This window comes from Pinus tabuliformis, chromosome 1_2, assembly GCF_031772625.1.
Source record: "Pinus tabuliformis cultivar Carrire ecotype Pingquan chromosome 1_2, CPIR1, whole genome shotgun sequence".
In the NCBI taxonomy this organism is placed as follows: domain Eukaryota; kingdom Viridiplantae; phylum Streptophyta; class Pinopsida; order Pinales; family Pinaceae; genus Pinus; species Pinus tabuliformis.
This window is the reverse complement of record NC_142298.1, coordinates 1030297409-1030307453: the sequence shown is the minus strand read 5'-3', so window position 1 is coordinate 1030307453 and position 10045 is coordinate 1030297409.

Sequence of the window (10045 nt, the reverse complement as noted above, 5' to 3'; positions counted from 1 at the left end):
CCCGTCAATATCCTTTACTGTGGTTTTTACTTTTACTGTACATTTCAAGTTTTTACTGTGTATTTCAACAATAAATCATTTAGTTTTTACATGTCTCAGTATCAGGTAGTTGGATATTGATCATCTTTCTGTATATTTCATCTGCTTGTCTTTCAAATGTATGTTTTATCTGCCTCCTCTGTTTTAACATTTAATGTCTCTGTGTAAAGGATTTCTTCTTTGTTTAAACCATTACTGTGTAAATGACTTCTGCTCTATGTAAATGATAATTTTCTTTTAACTGTATAAAGGCTTTTGAATGGATTTCCTTGTGAATCTGGAACAAATAGGTTTTATATGATCGCCTGCAAAATACAACAATTTATAAGAAAACATAGGCGGACAGGAAGGGCCGTAATGGCTTCAGGGAATAGGATAGTGTATGGATGGAGTCCTGGCAGTGTTTGGACGATAATCAGAGGTCAAAATAGGTTGCAGAGGCTCAGGGTGGCGCAGGAAGGGTTATACAGGTTTTACTGTGTAAACAGGTGAAAAGAGCGAAAGTGAGGGTTTTGGCATTTAAACGGGAAGCTTTTAAAATTTGGCGTGGAAGGGTTAAGTGAATAGTGGATGGTTTTATCGTACGCGGGGAGCGGTTTCGGAGGCTCATTACACCACCTTTGGCAATGGGGTGGTTTTTCTCCGAGGGCACGTGAGTTAACTTGGGATTGCCATGTAACCACAAGGGGCCTGACCATAACCATGAATCTCGCGTGCTCTCGAGCGGATAAAGCTAGGAGATCGGGAGCACGTGGTATTCTCGTGGGTCGTTGGATCTGGGAGCAGATGATCCGACGGCTATTGCGCGAACGAGATGCACGGAGGGAAGAGGCACTGAGATTAATGGGGCCCAGGGAATAATTACAAAGGATTTGTAATTATTTTAAAGAATAAAGTGTGGGTTAAAAGTATAATGCGATGGGTTTAATAAAGTGAGATCGGGGTTAAAACATAGCGGATATAGGTTAAACAGGTATATTAGCGGAGTTAACTTTATAAAGTAGGGGTAAACAAAACTTAGGCTTAAAGGGGTTTTATGGGTTTTTAGGCATTTTGTCGAGAAAATTGAAATGGAAAAGTTAAAGTTAAATAAGGAGGAGGGGGGAATAAAAATTAGGATAAGGGATATTATGGGTTTTTATGGAAAAATAGGAAAATTACAAGGGAAAGTGATTTCTTCAAGGGGGAATGGGTTTCACACTAGGGAAAGGGGGTTTTTAGGTAGGGGAATGAGTTTGGAGGGTAAATTGCTAGGAAAATGTGTGAAACCAAGGGGAAAATGTAAAAATGAAGGGAAAATGGTATTTTCTTAGGAAATGATGGGATCATGAGGAAATTAGTAAGTATGTAGTGGGGGTTGAAATGAAATGAGGAGAAGTTAACCAAATCAACTTGTGAACATATTTCACCTTCATAACTGCTCCTGCACACTGCAACACATGATCAAGCATGATAAATGTGCTTATGCTCAATCAACTTTGTACTTCTTCAACTTTTCTTCTACATACCTTTTACTTACCCTAACCTTTTTTCTTCACTTAATTGGGTGCATTTAAACTAGAAGACCTTTTTCTTTCCTTTTTATTTTGAAAAGAAAACTATCTAATTATAACCTCATAACATCCAAGGGCTAAGATTAAACTGATGAGCTCCTTATTATTCTCTACCTAACTAGTGATCTGTCGGGATTAAACAGTTTGGATATATCTTTATTCTCTAACTAAAAACATGAATTTTAAAGTATGAACTAGTCAAGATTAAACTATTTGACTGTCATGGGTTGTGGCATTTATGACAAGCTGCACACAACTATTATTTTGCATAATAAAGTAAAAGTAGTGGCACTTAGACTTGCACACTTTCAAAGTTTATTTATTTTTGATTTTCTCTCTAACCAAACATTTTATTTTTTTGCCTTCATTTTTTAGGGCATCTATTCTAACATTTTCATTGATACGGACATGTTATCTAGATATTTCCTAACATTTTTTATTCAATATTCTTTTTTTCCATATCCTAGCTTAACATTTTTTGAAAAATATTTTCATTTTTTGACTAATTGGTTCTAACTTACCAAAACCAAAAAATGCTACAACATTGGCTCCAACTGGGGACTGATTTCTCCTATAGAATGCAAAAAACCCACAGATCCAAGTGCCTTCTCCTCAAGCTATTGAGTCTTTTGCTATAAAAAATCACACTGATAGCTTGAAAAGTAAAAGAAACCGTTGTTTTTATAATGGTAGTAATGAAATCTACTTAAACTTCTTAGTACTGAATGTAATGTTTGAGAAACCTTCCATTTACAGGATAAGTGGAATATATCCCCTCAAGATTTTGTAATACAAAAGTGTTGTTTCCCTTCACTTCAGCAATTGCTAAAGGTCTAAACCACAGGTTGTCAAACTTGCCATGTTTTCCCTTTTCTTCTCTCCTTGAATCCCATCTTAGAACTAGATCACCTTCCTTGAAGTCCCTTTCTCTGGCTCTTCTATTAAACAAGCTTTTCATCTTATTTTGATACTTTTTCAATTTGTATTGAACTTCATCTCTATTTTCATTTAGTTCAATAATCTGATTTATTCTCCTTGAAAAATCACATGTTCATCTGTTGAATCTTGCAGGAATTTTAAAATAGGGAAGGCCAAATTGGTAGGGAAGATTGCATCTTTCCCATAAACTAACTGGAAAGGAGATTTTCTAGTGGATCTCTTTGGAGTAATTCTGTTTGCCTATACTGCATAAATTAAATCAAAGTCCCAACTCTTTTTATGATCTTCTAGAGTCTTTTTTATTACCTTTACCAGACTTTTATTGTAGAATTCTACAATGCCATTACCTTATGGGTAATATGGAGTTGAATGATGTAACAAAATCTGATATTTCTGGAAAAACTCAATCATTTTAACACTAAAAGAAGCTGATGCATTATCAGTGACAATTTGAGTTAGGCAACCAAATCTAGATAAGATGTTCTCTTCAATAAATTTGATTACTACTAAATCAATAGCATCTCTCAATGGAATTTATTCCACCCATTTAGTGAAGTATTCTATTGTAGTGAGAATCCATCTATGTTGATTACTTGAAGTGGGATGATTCTCTCCAATAAAATCTAATCCCCATTGGCTAAAAGGTTCTGAGACTATTGATGGAACTAGTGGAAGAGCTGCTAATTTTTGCTTACCAATAAAAATTTGACAAGGAACACAACCTATAACCTTTGCTCCTACTTGTAAGAACAATGTTGGCCAATAAAATTCTCCCCTTAATATCTTATATGTTGTTTCTCTCCAAGCATAATGTCCTCCACAAAATCCTGTATGAAACCGGTCAATGACTCCTTCAGTTTCTGATTCTGTTAAACATAATAACAAAATATTTAGTGGGTATTTCCAGTACAAATTTGCATTTATGATACAGTAATTGACTGTTTTCAGTTTGAGAGTTTTACACTAGCTTCTGGAGAAAGATGTTGGACACTCAAAATGGATCAATAAATTTACGATGTCTTGGTACCAATCTGACAACAGAAATTTGTCATCAATGTATAAAGGTTTGATCTGATCTGAAGGTAAATGTTCTTGTGGATTCTTTTCTTCGGGACGAAGGGAAGGTTCTTGTGGATTCTCCTCTTCTGCAAGGACAGAAGGTTCTTATGTATTCTTCTTCTCTGAAGTTTGAGAAGGTTCTTGTGGATTCCTCCCATCTGAAGTTTGAGAAGGTTCTTGTGGATTCTTCCCTTGTATCTTTAAAACAGAATTGATTCCGAGCACTTTACAGTTGGATTAAGCTAGAAGCTTAGCTAATCCTCGGCCTTTTACTAGCTTTGTAGTTTTGATAGTTAGATCAAACTCCAGTATTTGAGTGATCCATTTACCTCTCTTTCCATAAATGTCTGGTTGGGTTAAAACACTTTTCACAGCACTGTTAGGAACATAAGCAGTAATAGGAGAATGTAGGAAATACATCTTAAAGATTTCAGGGCTTGAATAAGGGCATAGGCTTGCTTCTCAATTATGTCATACTTAAGCTTGGCATCTCTCATAACCTTACTGAAAAGGGCTATGGGTTGGTCATGGGAATATTCACTCTTTTGTAGTAGAACAACAACAAGGGTTGTTTTTGAGGCAAAGGAAAAGATATTGAATGGTTTAGTGTAATCAAGATTGGCCAAGGTGGGAGATTCAAAGATAGCTTTCTTGATCTGATCAAAGTCATGCCTGGAAGAGACATTCCATTTAACTTCATGATCCTTTCAGAGCATGTCAGTTATATCTTTTACAATCTCAGCATAATTTGGGATGAATCTCCTTGAAAAATTAATCTTGCCTAGAAAAGATTGAATCTCCTTCTTGTTCCTAGGTAAGGTCAATGTTTCAATGCTAGACACACGCTTCAGATCAATCACTACTCCTTCTTTTGAAATTATATGGCCCAACAGTTTTCCTTCTTTGATAGCAAATAGAGACTCTTTAGGATTCAATGATATTCCAAATTTTATACACCTATCAAAAACCTTCATCAAGTGCTTTAGATGTTTTTGATTAGATTTAGAAAAAACAATTATGTAATCAAGATAAATGACCACAAATTTATTTACCTGAACCACAAAAGCTACATCCATAGCTCTCTGAAATGTTTCGTCTGCATTGGACAAGCCAAATGGCATTCTAGCATACATGAATGTACCCCAAGGTGTAGTAAAGGATGTCTTCTCTCTGTTTGCTGGATCAACATCTACCTGATTATACCCTGAAAAACCATCAAGCATAGAAAGTCTTTGTGCTTCTGAAACCATTTGAAGTAACTGATCCATTTTGGGCAAAGGATAGTTATCTTTTAATGATTCTTTGTTCAAATTTCTAAATTCCACACAAAGTCTAATTTTTCCATTCTTCTTTCTAACAGGAACCAAATTTGCAACCCAATTAGAATATCTAAGAGGGAGAATGATCTAGGCATCTAGCATTTTCTTAATTTCCTTTTCTACAGTTAGTAGAAGAGCTGGATTGATCCTCCTAAGTTTCTGTTGATAAGGAACTAATTCTGGCTTTAAAGGAATCTTATGTTGTATTAATGAAGTATCATAGGTTTTTATATCAGCATAGGTCCATGCAAAAACATCCTTATAAGTTTGAAGTAACTTAAGATATTGAGCTTTGATCTCAGGATCTAGAGAGGCACAGATTTTGATGTTTTTAATATCAATATTTGTTCCAATATTAATTTCTTCTATGTCATCTTGTGAAGAAATGGACTGAGGGTTTCGTAGGACATCATTTTGATCAAACAACTTTTCTAAAGGAATGAGGCCTTCAGGAATACAATTGTTATACAATTGAATAGTTTCATGATCAGTAATTTTTGAATTGAAATTTGAAGGATCATTTTTATTTGTATTTTCATCTATTTCTATTTTATCTTCATCAATTTGTAGAACTGGAAAATCATCTATAACCTACAGAAAAGATTTCAAATGTTCATCATCTTCAAATATCTGCCAATGTTTTAGATTTTCTGGGATGGATGGTTTATACTTGACTTGTATTTGATAGAGTACATTGGTCTGATTAGGAATTTTAAATGAACTAGCAAAAACAGCTAAGGCATCTGCATGAATATTCTGATCTCTTGGAATATAAGTCAAATTAAAAGCATCAAAGAAGTTTTCAACTGAATCCCAAACTTCATTTCGATAAGACCTAAGTCTAGGATGCTTAGTCTAGCAAATATTTCTCACTTGTTTGACAATAAGTTCTGAATCAGTAAAAACACTTAAGTTTTGAACCTTTAAGATTTTGGCTAATTGCAATCCTAAAAGGAAAGCTTCATATTCAGCCACATTATTTGTAACTTCGAAGTCAAGTTTACATGATTGGGTGATATTTTCTTTTTCTGGTGAAATTAAAACTACCCTAGCTCCTGCCCCATCTTTTGTACAAGAACCATCAAAAAATAGTTTCCATACATCAGTTTGATTTGGTACAGGACTTACAATTACATCTTCTATTTTAACTTGAGTTTCAGGAATTTGGTATGAAGAGAGTTGAAAGCAACCAAAATCCTGATCAATTGCATAAATAGGATGGTTCCTTGGCTGGTCTGTTTTGCAAACAGTGTGCACAAATCTTACCTCTCTATATAAGACATAACCATTTGAATAGTTCCCCCTAATTTGGCACCGAAAGACCTAGAAAGGAGCATTCCAGATTTGGGAGGGATATTTGTGACAACTATATCAAGCACTACACTTTTCACTAGAATTTGGGCAAGGGTGACTACTAAATCCTTAATCAATCCTAAGCAGGGCACCCTTTTAGAATCAAAGGTGTACAAGTCATGATAGGATCTAGTTATGTCAAGTTTCAAATGGTTCATGATAGTTTTTAGCATGAGGTTATGTGATGCTCTAGCATCAAGCATACAATTATATAACATGGAATCATTTGTCTTAAGAGTTACATAGAAAGGAGGCACTATTTCGTCTATGATATCTGAGCTAGGACCAAAGGCAACTACTGGTTTTTCATCTTTCAAACTAATGATATCACTTTCAACATCAGCCGAGGTGTTTTGTATCCATTTGGAGACTTGATTTTTATACCCAGGGTTTTTAGAAAGTTTTGAAAGTGGAATTGGGATTTTAACTCTTTCTAACTCTTTTTCAACATCAAATGTAGTCAAAGCATTTTTCTCATTTTGAGAAGTATCAGTTGATTGATTTAATGGTTGAATAACAATTGTTTGAGTTTCAGCAACTTTGGTACGAGGTTCAATTATTGGAGTCTCCTTAGGAGGTCTTCCAGGGCCGAGTCTAGGCCTAAGATCATATCTCTTGTTCAACTCTACAATTAAAAATTTAGAGGATGCATGGTATTTAGAAACCTGTGAGAATTTTTGTTCTTCTTGAACCTGATTTTGTTGTGAGAGAGGAATCATGACTGTTTGATTAGAAGAAGTATCCATGTTATTGATATCTTCAGTAATAGTCATAGTATTTTCATCAGGTTGCTGGTCATCTATCAGTAAAGGAGTGGGAACCTGTTGATCATTACTAGGTCCCTGAAGAATTTGTAATCGTGGATTCCTTCTATACTGACCCTGATTTTGATTTTGGAGTCTAGTAACTGTTTGTTGAACTGTCCTAGGTTGAGTCTCAATCTTGGAAATTCTATTAGATAGCTTTCTAAGAAGAGAAGTTATTTCATCTATTCTAGAATCTTCAGTTTTAGTCTTAGAAGAACTAGAGGAACTAGAGGCTTCTTGAATAGATTTGAGTTTTCTTTGGGCCTTTTCCTCTTTAGCTTTCAAGGAAGTTGAAGAAGCCCTATTTGCTTCCACCTCTATTGCATTTGTTTGCATATCTTCAAGAGTTCTTGAAGTTCTCTCTCTTAGCATTACATCAAAATCATCGTCATAGGCTTTAGAAAAAATAGACTTAGCTGCTGTTATAGGGGGTTTACAATCAGGGGGAATCTTATGATAAAGTTTATTGATCCTTTTGATAAAATCTGATACAGGTTCACCAAAGTTTCTTTTTGTTGAAAATAGCAACAAGGAATGCTAAAAATAGAAATGTTAAAAATAGCATTGCTATAAATATCATTTCAAGATATACTCCAACTCTGTTGGAAATAGCAAAAAATAGATATGCTAAAAATAGCATTGCTATAAATAGCATTTTGGGATAGATTCCAATTTTAATTAGTCCCTGAATTAAAATTGAGAATTAAAATTCGAATTTGGTCTCAGTAGTTGTTTGAAAAATAATTAATCAATTCATCTTGAGTTAATTAGTTGGAGAAAATCAAACATGAAGTCTATGTGAAGACATGCAACAGTTATCCCTTTGATTGAGGAAGTTATCCCTTAATTAATGAGATAAGGATGAGTTGTATTTGAGTTGTAATCAGTTAGCTTAGTTAACTGAGTTAAGTCCAGTTAAATTAGTTCCAAATAGTTGGAGGAACTAATTATGAGTTCAGTCAGTTAATGCACGCATGCATGCAACTAGTGTTCTCTAGATAACTAAATATTCTCTCATAAATAACTCATGCATGTCAGTTCAGATAGAGAGCCAATTGAGATTAAAGGAAGGGACAATGTACGATTAGTTGGAGGAATTTTCCTATAAAGGAAACTCATCCATGGAGAAGGAATTAACTCCTTCAGGATTGCGCAGTTATTTCAGAGGTCAGAGCAGTGTGTGAGGTGAGAATCACACAGGATACAACGAGAGGACCTAGGAGAAATTGCGCAAGGAAATAGGAGGCTTTTAGGAATGAAAGAAGGCATATATGTTGTCTATTCTATCTATGAGTAGCAGTGAGGGATTGTACTAAGAGCTGGATAGCTTGTTAGCTAAAGCTTTGTGTAAATCTAAGATATTTCCACTTGTATGATAATACAAATAGCGGGGTTTTTAGCTAAGGCTTTCCCAGAGTATTCTTCTGTGTTTCATGTGTATGATTTCTTCTTCTCTATTATATGTGTTCCGATTGATATTGCTCAAATTGATTAAGCTTCCGCAAATTTTGATAGCAGAAGTAGATCAAGTGTTTTTCTTTAGTACATTGCATAATCAGTTTGATCTACGGTGAAATTTCTACATGGTATCGGAGCAAAGGTGATCAAAGTAGAGAACAATATACAAAGAAGGGAGAAGTTTGAAGTTTGAAGTTCTTGATTATAGAAATCAAGTTCTTATCTCAAAGTTCACCAATGGCGTTCAATGGTTTGAGACTCGAGTATGCCCTGGATGGTAGCTCAAATTATAGAGCCTGGAAGGATCACATGGAAGTGATATTAGAGGACAATGGTTTGAAGGACATCATTGATCAAGAAGTCCCCAAGTCAGTAGCAGCTAATGCCCAAGAATTGGCGGAATGGAAGAAATGTGTGGCTAGAGCAAGGATGATTATTCTGGAGAGAGTTCAAGACCATATTGTCTCGAGTCTCCATGGGAAGGAGACACCATTTTCAATGTGGAAGACATTGAAGGATCTATATCAGAACAACAGTGATTAGAGGAAGCTGGCACTGAAGGACAAGCTTCGGAAAATCAAGTGTGAAAAGGGCGACACAATCTCTACATATCTTAACAATCTCACCACCTGCAAAGATGAGCTTGGAAGTGTAGGAATCATGACAACTGATGATGATATGGTGAGTCTTGCTCTCCTCAGTCTTCCTAAGAGCTAGCATAGCTACCAGGACTCAGTGAACGGAAGAGAGAAACTTCTAGATTGGGAATGACTATGGTCGGATCTGATGCAGGAGGAGATCAGGAGGAGCACCAGAGATGGTTCTTCATCCAAGGAGGATGAAGAAAATCTAGCCTTAGCCAGTAAGGCAAGGAAAGGGAAGGAGAAGGATTCTAATCCCAAATCGATTTCTTCTCATGGAGGGAAGAAAATTAACAAATCTAAAGTGAGATGCTTTAATTGTCATGAGGTCGGCCATTATGCAACTAATTGTCCATTGAAGAAATCCAATAAGGGATCCTTGGAAGGATCTAAAGGTGAGGCATTGGCCTCTTAGTTCGAATTGGATTTTACCCTCATCGCATACATGGTTTCATCGATGATGGGTTGTGTTGGTTTCTTGATGGTGGAGCCTCATTCCACATGACCGACGATAAGAGTTTGTTCAGTACATTGGAGGAGAAGGACCTCTAGATTCACATACAAATGGGCGATGATGGAAAGTATCGTGTTTTAGGTGAAGTTACGGTTGCTTTTCAGAGGGAGCATGGAGCTTGCATCACCTTGACAGATGTGAAGTATGTGCCAGGACTGAAGAAGAACTTGGTATCGATCGTGATGTTGGAGGACAAAGGCTATGATGTTGTCTTCAGTAAGGGAAATTTTTTCCTTAGACACATCACCAAGAGACAGGTGAAGCAGATCGGCTCACGAGTTAAGAACCTGTATGCTCTTGAGGTTCAATATGCATGCAAAGCCTTGAGGAGCAAGGCAACTATTAGAGACCTAGTGGTTGAGAG